This window comes from Myotis yumanensis, unplaced genomic scaffold (assembly GCF_028538775.1).
Source record: "Myotis yumanensis isolate MYYU_CA2020_CCGP unplaced genomic scaffold, mMyoYum1.0.hap1 SCAF_2, whole genome shotgun sequence".
Lineage (NCBI taxonomy): Eukaryota > Metazoa > Chordata > Mammalia > Chiroptera > Vespertilionidae > Myotis > Myotis yumanensis.
In genome coordinates this window covers 53,230,620-53,243,352 of record NW_027223753.1, presented here as the reverse complement: position 1 = coordinate 53,243,352, position 12,733 = coordinate 53,230,620, and the positions used below count along the sequence as shown (strand labels likewise).

Below are 12,733 nucleotides of genomic sequence, written 5' to 3'. Positions count from 1 at the left end.
TGTTCCTTTAGACAACACCCAAGAACAAAAAAACATGTGGAGCAAACTCCACAATACTGAACACTTAAAAGATTGTTCTAAGTCACTGAAGTTGTGGAGTTGTTACCAGGACAAAACTGACAAATGGGGGGTGGAGGGGTGGGGAAGGAGTCTGGGACATTCCAAAGTGGTACATGGAGCACATGCTGAGAAGCATCAACCTAGCGGCTGTTACAAGTATTGAAACAGGAATTTTAGGGGTAAGATAGGACAGGTTTAGGAAATTCTAGAAATTTTGGAAATTAAGGCTACCATGGAGGAAAGCACAGGCTTCAGAGCACCATAAGGTATATTTCCATAGAATCGGGGAGCTGGAAAGCTGCAACAGATACATTTCCAAAGAATGAGGGAACTGGAAACAGCAAAAGGTCTATATTTATAAAATAAAGAGAAGGAAGCCCTTCATCCAGAAGGAGAGGAAGAAAGCCTGAAGGGAATAGAAAAACAATAAGGAAGGAGGTGGGGAGAACCTCACATATCCCATGTGAGGTTCAACCTTTGAGCCCAGGAGTGACTATAGTAACCAGTCTAAGGAAATAGTGACCAATCAGAGGGGATATCAAGGCACCAGGATCTGTAGCCTTTATAAGCCGTAGGGAAAAGGAACTCAGTGGGACCCTTTTCCCTGTCCCTAAGTGGGAGTCCACTCTGTGGGACTCTTTCCCTCTCCCCATGTGGGAGTCTGTACTTGTTCTTCAGTAAATTTCCACCTTTGCTGTACCATCTTCTGTCCGTGGATTCATTCTTCAATTCTGATGGACAAAGAATCCAGGTTCCAGTCCAAAAATTCCGTATCAGCATCATTTATGTCGCTATATTTTGCTTGGTTTTTTTTGCTTGTCTGTTGCTTAGACCAAAGCCACATTTGCAGTATCTAGCAGTCCTTTATTTAGTGTGCCTCCGCTGCATGGAGGAGAAATTGCTTGCTCACAATTCCTGATCTTCGGTTTGTGAGGAGGGCATTGCTTTTCAGACTATTGAAAGAAGTTTGTAATTCTTTTTTTACTGAAAACAAGCCAATAAAACCACCCCCAGAGGGCTCAGTTCCACCCATTTTCTATCACTGTTCCACATTCTCACTCCTCCTTCCAGTAACACCACTGATAAATGTATTTAATAAATAATGTTGACAAAAAAAAGAAATACCAATGGGGAGAATAAGAAAATGAAGTCATTCTTATTGCTTTCTTGCTTCATAAAGCAGATCCAGTGTGGATAAGATGTCACTGTCTTCCCCCACATCAATAAATAATCCATACCTATGGTGCAGAGAAACACAACACAGGCAGGTAGGTTCTATGTGTTCCAAACCAGCCTCTTTAGATTGATAGAAATCAATATATATATATATATTGATTTCAGAGAGGAATAAAAAATTAGAAACATCAATGATGAGAGAGAATCATTGATTGATTGGCTGCCTCCTGCACGCCCACTACTAGGGATTGAGCCCACAACCCGGGCATATGCCCTTGACCAGAATCAAACCTGGGACCCTTCAGTCCACAAGCTGATGCTCTATCCACTGAACCAAACCAGCTAGGGCAATAGAAATCCTCTTAAGGTATGATGGATTCCTAACCAATTCTCTGAGCTGCCATTGTTTCTATAGCTATCCTTCTCTTTCTGTGTCTTCAATAGAAGCATGAGGCAAGCACTGGCTGGCTACCATCTTGACTATGAAAAACCATAATAAACCAATACAGAATCATAGTTTTAGGGATCACGGACTGGTTATAAAACTTTGTTTGAATGCTGGGGAACAAAATGACATTGTTTAGAAGATTTTTAAATTACAGGAGCTAAATAACAACTAACATCTTGGGGGAAAGAAATGAATAATCTTAAATTGAGGAGATGCAGTAAACAAGCAGTGGGTTGCAAACAGTACTGTTATAATGTTGGTCATGTGAAGCTCGGCAGGGTATCATAGACCCTGCGGGAAGCTGTAGTCAAGATTATGATGTGTACTGCAAGTAGAAACAAGTCTATTGTGACTAAGAAACTTGAGTCAGATTCAAAGTCAGGTTTGTTTGTTTTTTAAGCACAAATAATTTGTTGTATTTATGATGCTTATCAAAAGCAACTGGGGCAAAGTTTTGACATAAATAATTAGTTTAAAATTATTAAGGAGTACAAGTTTCCAAAATGCAGCCTGTTTGGAATATAAAGACTGTCTTATAATTCGTATTACTATCATTCTAGCAACTTTCATCTAAGGAGGAAAAAAAATAATTCTGAAATTAATTCCTCACGATGCCCTTGGCCAAGAAATGAGATAAATTTGCTGACTCATTTCTTGCATATAGGGAAATTGAGGCATTTGAATTAGGTGGAATAGACACATTATTAGCATTTTTGTTGTCATAATTTTAGAGGTGAAGGCATATGGCATTTTTTAGGTTTTCTTGACACATACATTTTGAGCCTTTTAAATTGAGGACTGTAATATTCTCCTAATAGAGGCCCGGTGCACAAAATTCATGCACAGGTAGGGTCCCTATGCCTGGCTGGTGATCAGGGCCAATCAGGGTCTTCCGGCTGCTGACCAGGGCCTCCCTTCCCTGCGTGTTGGCTGCCGGCCAGGGCCTTCCTTCATTCCACACCAGCCCCTAGTGGTCAGCACACATCATAGTGAGCGATTGAACTCCTGATCTCCCGGCTGACCTTCTGAGGGGAGACTTTGCACATTAGCCTGTTATATATATAGATTGAAACAAATGCATTCCCCCATCTTCTAGAGAATAGCAAACAAACATGTGTGTCTTTACTATAAATACCTCTAGGCTCAAGTTGAGAAAACATCTTTCCCTGACTGATCTCGGAGAAGAAAACAAAGATTTCACATACAATCTAGTGTTGCACTTCTGGTGCAATACATTAACTCAGGCTACAGTGATGTATCTGAGATATGTTTTTATAAAGAGAAATTATACACATTTGCTTCTCACTTAAATTTATATTTCTTATAATCTTACCCAAGCACAATTTTTAGAGAAAAGAACTCAGTAGGAAAGGTTTCCCCTGCATTTTTCACAGCTAGTGGATTCAACTTCAGCCTATACTATAGAGTGAGGACAGCTTTTGTCCCCTGTAAGAAGCTTTGCATAAAAACTTGTTGCAGCCTTTAGAGTTCAATAGGAAGAAGAATGCAGGTCTTAACTTTCTAATGAATAAAGCATATAGTTGAGTAGCAGGTTATAACACATTTTATGTCTTATGAACTATGTTGAATCATCTTCAGCTGTGCATACTTCACATTTATGTTTTGCAGAACATTTAAATGATTCTGATGAACACTTGAATATATTTTGTGGCTCATTAAATGATATTAAATGAGATAGTTTTTTAAAGGATAAGAGTTGTTAAGCATAACATAATAATGATCTCTTTACACAAATTGCTAAACTCATAAAAGCACATGGGTATAATTTTATTATTTTTAATTTAAAAGGTAAAATTAAAATGCCTATATTAATGTCATGTGCACAGTTCCTAAGAAGTGGTACCCTGCCACGGCATTGATATAAAAAATAGATAAAAATTAAATAGCCTATAACTATAGATGAAAAACCATAATAAACCAATACAGAATCATAGTTTTAGGGATCACGGACTGGTTATAAAACTTTGTTTGAATGCTGGGGAACATAAAATTGTAGTTGATTTTTCAGAAACCCTAAATACCTTGAATTATTAAAAACAAATTTATGAAATTAGCAAAACATAAACAATACTGTGATAAGATCTAATTCTCACCAAACCAGAAACTCTAGTAGGCCAATGCTTATCAACATATGTTTTGTTTACATAAACATGCTTATGTCATGAGAGAAATGGTAGAGGGCCTTTGGAACTGACTTCTGGGATTTCATCTCACTAGAGTTATGGTTTATGACAAATGAAATTATATCATGCATGATTCACATTATAGAGAAAGAGTTGGAAGACAGGAGAATATTTACCTCATCTTGGGACAAATGTAAAGGGTTAGTTAGAAGTGTTATGATTATTACATTGTAAGATAATTATGGCAAACAAATAACTGCAAGTCCAATTTTGAAAAACTGAAGTAACTAAATAGAATTATACAGTAGAAAGTTATGGCTACTAAAAGGGAAGGGAATTTGGGGGAAGAAATAACTCTTTATTACACAAATTTCTTATAGTTTTATCAGAAATCTATAATAATAAAAGTATAACATGCTAATTAGACCGAACATCCTTCCAGATGTCCTTCCGGTCAACCTTACAGATGAAGCCCGGGTTGTGAGAGAAGCCTGTGTCCCGGGTGCCGGCCAGTGACCAGAAAGAAGCCCAGGTTCCAGATGCCAGAGGAAAGCCGGTGCCAGCAGCCAGGGGAAAGAAGGCCTACTCTTGCACAAATTTCATGCATCAGTCCTCTAGTTAAATTATAAGAGATAAAGACATTACATACTTAATAAAATTGGGCTGGGAAAATTAGATGACAAATAATATAACTATAATGAAAATTATATTATTTTTATTTCAGTGGTATTTGGACCAAACATTGCTGCAGTGGTTGATAATCAGACCTTAAAGAGATAATTAGAATATGACAAGAAAAAGAAATAAAAGGTACACAGATTGCAAAGGAAGAAATAAAACTGCCTGTATACAAATGACATATTCGCCTATAGAAAATAAAAATCATGACAGTAAAAAACCTGGACTAATAGGTTATTATACTAAAGTTGAAGGATATAAGGTCAATATCTCAAAATCAATTGCTTTCCTATATATCAGCAACTGACAAGCAACATTTAATATTAAAAATACAATATCATTCCCTAGCCAGTTTAGCTTAATGAATAGAGTGTTGGCCCATGAACTGAAGGTTCCCGGGGTCAATTCTGGTCAAGGGCACGTACCTTGGTTGCAGGTTACCCAGCCTGGTTGGTGTGCATGTAGGAGGCAACCAATCAATGTGTCTCTCTCACATTGATTTTTCTCTCTGTCTCTCCCTCTCTCTTCGACTCTCTCTAAAAATCAATGGGAAAATATCCTTGGGTGAGGATTAACAACAACAACAACAAAACCAATATCATTTACATTGGCACCCTAAAAATAAAATATTTGGCATAAATGTAACTAAATATTGAAGAGATCTATATGGTAAAAACTATAAAAGTTTGACGAAATAATATATTAAAGAAGAAATAAATAAATTTAGAGATATTCCATGTTCTTGAACAGAAAGACTCAATATTGTCAAGATAGATATGGATAGATAGATAGTTAGAAATTTAATATTAGTTAGCCATAAAAAGAAGGGACCCTTGCTATTTTTTATAACATGGCAGACTTTGAGAGCATTTGTTTAAGTGAAATAAGTAAGACAAAGAAAAGAATGGACTATATGACCTCACTTATAAGTGGAGTCTAATAAAACCAAACTTATTTAAACAGAATGGTTGTTTCCAGGGGCTGCAGGAGAGGGGGAATTGGGAGATATTAGTCAAAAGTTACAAACTTCCAGTTGTAAAACAAGTAGGTTCTGGGAATCTAATGTACAGAAGGTGACTATCCTAATATATAAAAAGCCAGCGGCCATCACGACCAAACAACCAAACAGACAACTGAACACAGGCTGATTGGAGAGACAAGGCTGGCAGGGGTATTAATGAGGGACAACCAAATGACTGAACAGCAGGCAAACAGGCCGGCGGGGGGGGGGGGGGGGGGTTATTGAGAGAAGACCAAAGGACTGAACAGCAGGCTGAGTTAGGTGACCAGGCCGGCTGGGAGGGGGGCAGGGGGGGGGAGAGTTGGAGGTGACCAGGCCAGCCGAGGGGGGCAGTTGGGGGCTACCATGCCGTTTGAAGGGCAGTAAGGGGGCAGTTAGGGATGACGAGGCTGGCAGGGGGGCAATTGGGGGTGACCAGTGCTTAAAACGCCAGTTGGACATTCCCTGAGGGGGTCCCAGATTGGAGAGGGTGCAGGCTGGGCTGAGGGGACCCCCCCCCCATGCATGAATTTCGTGCACTGGGCCTCTAGCCCTATATAATCCTATTACCCTTTTATAAGGGTAATATGCAAATTGACCCTAACAGTGGAAAGGCCAAGAATGACCAGTCACTATGATGTACACTAACCACCAGAGGGCAGACACTCAATGCAGGAGCTTCCCCCTGGTGGTAAATGCGCTTCCACAGGCAGAGCACCACTCAGCCAGAAGTTGGCTCATGGCTGGCCTCCGCTGCAATGCTAAGGATGTCTGACTAACTGCTTAGGCCTGCTCCCCCGAGGGTTCCCTGGCTGCCAGAGGGATGTCTGATTGCCAGCTTAGACCCAATCCCCTGGGGAGTGGGCCTAAGCCAGCAGGTGGACATCCCCCAATGGGTCCCAGATTGCAAGAGGGCTTAGGCCAGGCTGAAAGACCCCTGCTCCTCCCCCCCCCCCCCCCCCCCCCGCCCGAGTGCACAAATTTTCATGCTCTGGGCCTCTAGTAGTGAATAATACTGTATTATATTCTGAAGAGTTGTTTAATTAGCAGATCTTAAATGTTCTTACCACATGCACTAAATGTAATTATGTGAGGTGATGAATGTGCTAACAAACCTTATTTGGTAACCATTTCACAGTATATACATGTATGTAGTTATCACATTATGTACCTTAATATGCTACACAATGTTATATATAAAGCATATCTAAATAAAGCTAGAAAAATGACTTACTATAAAGCTACAGTAGTCAAGACAATGTGATACTGGTGAAAAAATAGACAAAATATTTTGATAGCTCAGCATAGAGAGTTCAGAAATAGACTTTCATAAATATTGTCAACTGTTCTTTGATAAAGGAGCAAAACCACAATAATGGGATAAAAACAGTATTTTCAACAAATTATGTTGGAGTAACTAGACATGCACATGTAAAAATAATCTATAGACAAACCTTACACCCTTCAGAAAAGTTCATTCAAAATGTATTATAGACCTAAATTTTAAAAAAAGTTATAAAATTCCTGGACTTTAACATAGAAAGAAACCTAGAGGACCTCTGGTATGGCAATTAACTTTGTAGTTATGATACCATAGGCCCAATCCATAAAAACAAATAATTGAGAAGCTGGACTCAATTAAAGTTAAAAACTTCTGCTATGTTAAAGACACTTTCAAGAGAATGAAAAGACAAACCACAGACTAGGAGAAAATATTTATATACAACACATCTGATAAAGGATTGCTACCCAAAATATACAAAAATACTCATAAAATTCAACAATAACAAAAGAAAACTCAATTAAAATTGGTCCAAAGACCTTAATAGACCCCCTCACCAAAGAGGCTATACAGATAACAAATAATCATATGAAAAGATGATCCTCATCATACCAGGGAAATGAAAATTAAAACAATAATATGCCATGTTGTACCTATTATAATGGTCAAAATCTGGAATACTGACATCAAATGCTGGTGAGGATGTGGAGCAATGAGAAACCTCTTTCATTGTTGGTGGGTATGCATGACGGTACAGCCACTTTGAAAGAGAGTTTAGTGGTTTCTTACAACACTTAAATATAATATCATTACATAATCCAGTAATCATATTCCTTGGTTATCTGAAGGAGTAGAAAAAGTATGTCCACAGAAGAGCCTGTGCATACATGTTAATAGCAGCTTTATTCATAATTTCCAAACTCAGAAGCAACCATGCTATCCTTCAGGGGGCAAATGAATAAACTGTGATTTATCCAGATGACAAAATATTATTCAGCACTGAGAAGAAATGAGCAATCAAGTCAGGAAATAACATAGAGGAATCTTAAATGCATACTAGTGAGTGAAAAAAAGCCAATTTGTAAAGGCTGCAGATTGTGTGGTTCCAACTACATGAATAGGTAGAGCACAGCAGATTTTTAGGGCAATCTGTCTACTAGTATGTCTGATAGATATGATAATAGTGGAGAACCTCATTATACCTTTGTCCAAAAACATAAGGTGTGCAACACAAAATGTAAAACCTATAACCAAAGTACCACTCTGGTGGGGATGTTGATAAAGGGGTAGGCTACATATGTGTGGGGGCAGGCAGTTATAGGAAATCTGTGCACCTTCCTCTTAATTCTGGGTAACATAAAACTGCTCTGAAAATCAGTCTTTTAAAAAAGGTATTTAGTACACAAAGCTATTTATTTTCTGGCAACAGAAAAGAGATCTAGGACTTACACACAGTAAAACACTATGTAATTATTCCAAGGGTGACAAACACAACTTTGTAATGTCTTCTTTTAAATTTGTATTATGTATGGTTTCCTTTCATCATCATTCCCTACATGACCCAAACCTACGTTTATTTGGTAATTTTAGAACAAAGTATTTAAGCCAATTGCATATCTAGGCCAAGTGTTAATACAGTACTAAGGACACATTTTCTAAAGCCTCCTGAATTAATATGGCTATGTTATTTCCTTTAACCAAGTTCACTGTTTCTATAATGTACCAGGAATCATGTGCCATTATTCCTCCATCTCCAGGATCTTAATTTGAATATGGAAGCTAATCTAACTATTATCCAGGGTCAAATCTGTGCTGTCTCCTTAGACCAGTGGTCGGCAAACTGCGGCTCAGCAAACCGTGGCTCGTGAGCCACACGCAGCTCTTTGGCCCCTTCAGTGTGACTCTTCCACAAAATACCGGCTCTTCCACAAAATACCGACTTCTGCGCATGGGCCACGAAGTTTCAATTGCACTGTACGTGCATGCCCCGCACGTGGTATTTTATGGAAGAGCCACACTGAAGGGGCCAAAGAGCTGCATGTGGCTCGCGAGCCACGGTTTGCCGATTATGGCCTTAGACCATCCTTACTATATAGATCACACTAGCCCAATATCCAGTGAAATAGTGTTTTGCCTCTAGCTTTCTGTTTCTCAGCCACTGGGCAGCTAGCGTTATTGTTGTATATTGGTTGGGAGTAAATCACTTGGATCACTAAGATGTTACATTCTTTTTCTGGAAGCAATTTTAAGCAAATATTTTAAAACTTAAACTTCCAGTTCTCATCTGTAGAATTGAAGAACATAGATTTGCTGTGTTGAGTGAGATATATTCGAACCCTGGGGAATTTCAATAAATTCAGCTGTTCTTACTTCAGATATCATATTCATTTTGAGCTAAATTTTGAAATCAGGAAAACACATCTAAGTTCACTTTGCAAATTCTTGTTTCCTTGGTGATGGCAAGCATTTCTAATTTACCCAAAAGCTTTTTCATACTCCTGGCTTAAAAACAATAGCTGTTAAGGTAAAAAGCTGTAATTAATTAGTCTATTTGCTATCTTATCTGAGATAATAAACTTTGCTTAACCTTGTATAATAATTACAAATCTCTCCTTGAGCTATTGATGCAACTTTTAACTATTGCTGTAAATATGTATTTCTATAAATATATATGCATATCTTTATATGTACCTACAAACAGAAAAATGAGACCTATATTTATTATTGCAATTACAAGAGAAGTTAAGGTTTAGAAGATACATGTAAGAAGCAAGCAGCTTTAAATATTAGAGAATCAAAAAACATTTACATAAATTACAAAAGGAACTGAACATTTACAAATAAATATATGAGTTAAATAGCAGATTAGACTCAAGTGAAAAAATCAACAAAATGAAAGGTAGGGTCACATGGGACCCATACAGACAGACAGAAACTATTAAACTTTTCTAATATTCCTAGATATTTAATATTAAGTAATTAGGTCTATAGTCAATGAAGAAAAATCAAGAACACCCAATATATATCTAGTAGAATTTCTAGGAAAAGAAACTAGGAATTTGGACATTTCTACATTGAAAAGGTAATAGCTAAGATTTTTCCAAAACCAAATATGATGGTTCTTAATTCAGATTCAAAAAATTCAAAAACTTCCAAGAAGATAGATAAAAAAAATTCAAAAGAATGGAAAAAAAAAAGTGAAATAAGAGCATGTTCACACAGATGCTATCCTATATAATAAAAGCCTAATATGCAAATTGTCCCCTCAACTGGGAGTTCAACCAGGAGTTTGACCAGGGGGCGGGGCCGGCTGGCCAACCTCCAGAGGCCCTCCCCTCCCCCCTGCCAGGCCAGCCCCATCAGCCCCCACCCATGCATCAATTTGTGCACTGGGCCTCTAGTGTTAAAATAAACCACAAAAAGTAATCAGTTTACCTTTGAATGGCAGGGAACTTCTAAATACTAAATACCAACATTAGAAGTGAAAGAACAGTAGGAAAATAATTTATGTGAATGGCATAGTAATTATATTCCAATAGTCAACAGTCAAAAGGGTCATAATATAAATATTTACCAGTAAAATATATTTTGAGGAACAAATAAAGGTACTTTTGTGTCTAATAATGCCTTCACTAATTAGAAGGAAAGGGATGTCAGATTAAAAAGAGTGGAAGTGAAAATCATAAAGTAAAAAGCTGATGAACATCTGAAAAAAATTTAGTGGATACTTAATAGTATAAAGCAATATTAGTTATGTATTTTAGGGGAAAATATAAAACAGGATAAAAATAAAAGGTGTGACAACAAAAACACATAAGTAGAAAATGTGATGCTCTTACACTTTTAAAAAGACATTAATTAAAATAGAAGACAGCATAAGCAAGAAAATAACAAGCATAAAAAGAAACAATGAGTTCAAAAGTGAATAATTAACAATGTCAAAATAAACATTCCTCAGATCTGAGACAAAGTAAATGAATAATGTATAGAACATTTTGCTACACCTTTTGAAAACCTGTTCTATTCAAAATACCACAACAGTCTCCAGAAACAGACCCTGAAAGAAATAACAACAAAAAACCACACACAAGCCTTAGATTTACCTGACAATGATTTTAAGAAAACAATCATAAATAGTTTTGTTTTTAGTGTGTATGTATTTATTTTAATTACTCCTATTTGAAGTCTCTTACTTTTGCACAACAGCAAGGCATCTTATTACCTAGTCTTTCCACTCCTTAAAAACTCCCACAGGTGTTGGTGAATTTACATTATCCTCAGGACTATGCTTTGGAGTAACTGGAGGTGTGTCATCAGATTTCTCATCAATCCACCCACCAGTGCTTTGTATCTTTCTATAATGTTGAAGCCAATAGCACTCTGCAACTTGTGTGAACAGATAGGTCACAGCTTTAGTGGGTGCTGGTCAGCTTCTCCCAAGTAGTTGTAGCTTGCATTAAGCGAGCAAGTCACTGGCAGTGTCAAAATCCAAACACATGTTCATTCTCATGGGTTTAAAGCCTTACAGGACTGAAGAAGCAAAACACTAGTCACTGCATGAGTATAATATTTATCATCACTCCATGAGTATAAAACTTATCAAAAACAGAATAGTCACTTGAAGATTTTTTCTGCAACACCTTCACTTTGCCTTCATAACTTGAACTGTAAAAACCACTGCCATGCCTGGCAAAGCTGAAAATCCAACATCATCTGTCAGAGGCTTATCCAAAGACAAAATTCCAGGAGTCTCTGAGGCAAAGTTCAATCATTGTTATTCCCACAGCACAGAAGGCATCTTTGGGTTTCTTCTTTTCTAAGAACTTCAGTATGTGCCCTGCATGTATTTGCAGGTGTGTGCCATCATTCTAAAGGAACACCTCCTTGGAGAGACAGGAACCTATTCTACGAGATTTATTGTCACGCCATAGAAAAATGCTTCACAGTAGCCCTTGAGACATTTAATATATTCTTCACTGGTAATTCTGGTGTTTCCTAGAGATCCAGTGCACTGTATAAAAATACTGCATTTCTCTGGAGAGGGTGGCTTTCTGAAGATCATTAAAAAATTCTTCAAAGTCTTGGGGAGGCTCAGGATGGGTGATTCCATCTCATTGAGAATTCAAGGTAATGGGTCCAATGAGATCAGTGGCTGGTCGGAAGGCTACATATATCAAACGCCGTTCCACAGAAACTTCTCATACTGTGTTTTTTGTGATGAGAGCAGTTCTTAGTGTCTGTTCTGAGTGCCGTGCTGTCTACATCTTCAGGAAGAAAGACTCCCGTGAAGTTTGTTTCTAACAAGGGCAGGCATGTCAGGGCTGGTGGAGAAGGATGTGAGCAGGATGCCTTCACCCAGGCAGCGCAGCCCAGGTAGCCCCCACCAGGCTCTGACACTTCCACTGTAGTACCTGCATGCCCTCAATCATAAATATATTTAATTAGCTAATGGATAACACAGACAGAAAACTGAAGGAAATTAGAATAACAATATATAAACAAAATGAGAATATTAACAAAGAGATTGATATAATTTTTTAATAACTAAATTGAAATGATGGAGTTGAAAAGTTAAATTACTACACTTAAAATACCTCCAGAATATCATACTAAATGAGATAAAAACAGACAGAAAGTTAAGAACCAGATGATTTTGCTCATATATGGTATCAAAAACTGAAATCAACAAATGAATAAACAAGAAAAACAAATAACAACTCATAAACACAACAGGATGGTGGTTACCAGAGGGAAGATGATAGATGGGAATAAAGGGTAAAAGACTCAAATATATGGTGAGGGAAGAAGATTTGACTTTGGGTGGTGGACACACACTGCAATATTTAAATCATGTATTATAGAAATGTACACTTGAACCCATGTCATTTTATTAACCAATATCATCCCAAAAAAGAGGGATAAAAGATCAACTAGCTTATTTGAAG

General features: G+C 37.5%; 1 pseudogene; it reads right to left on the bottom strand.

The window, feature by feature from the left end:
- Positions 1 to 10,977: 10,977 nt before the first annotated feature.
- LOC139001842 (archaemetzincin-2-like) lies at positions 10,978 to 12,052 on the bottom strand (annotated as a pseudogene).
- Between the last annotated feature and the right edge of the window lie 681 nt (positions 12,053 to 12,733).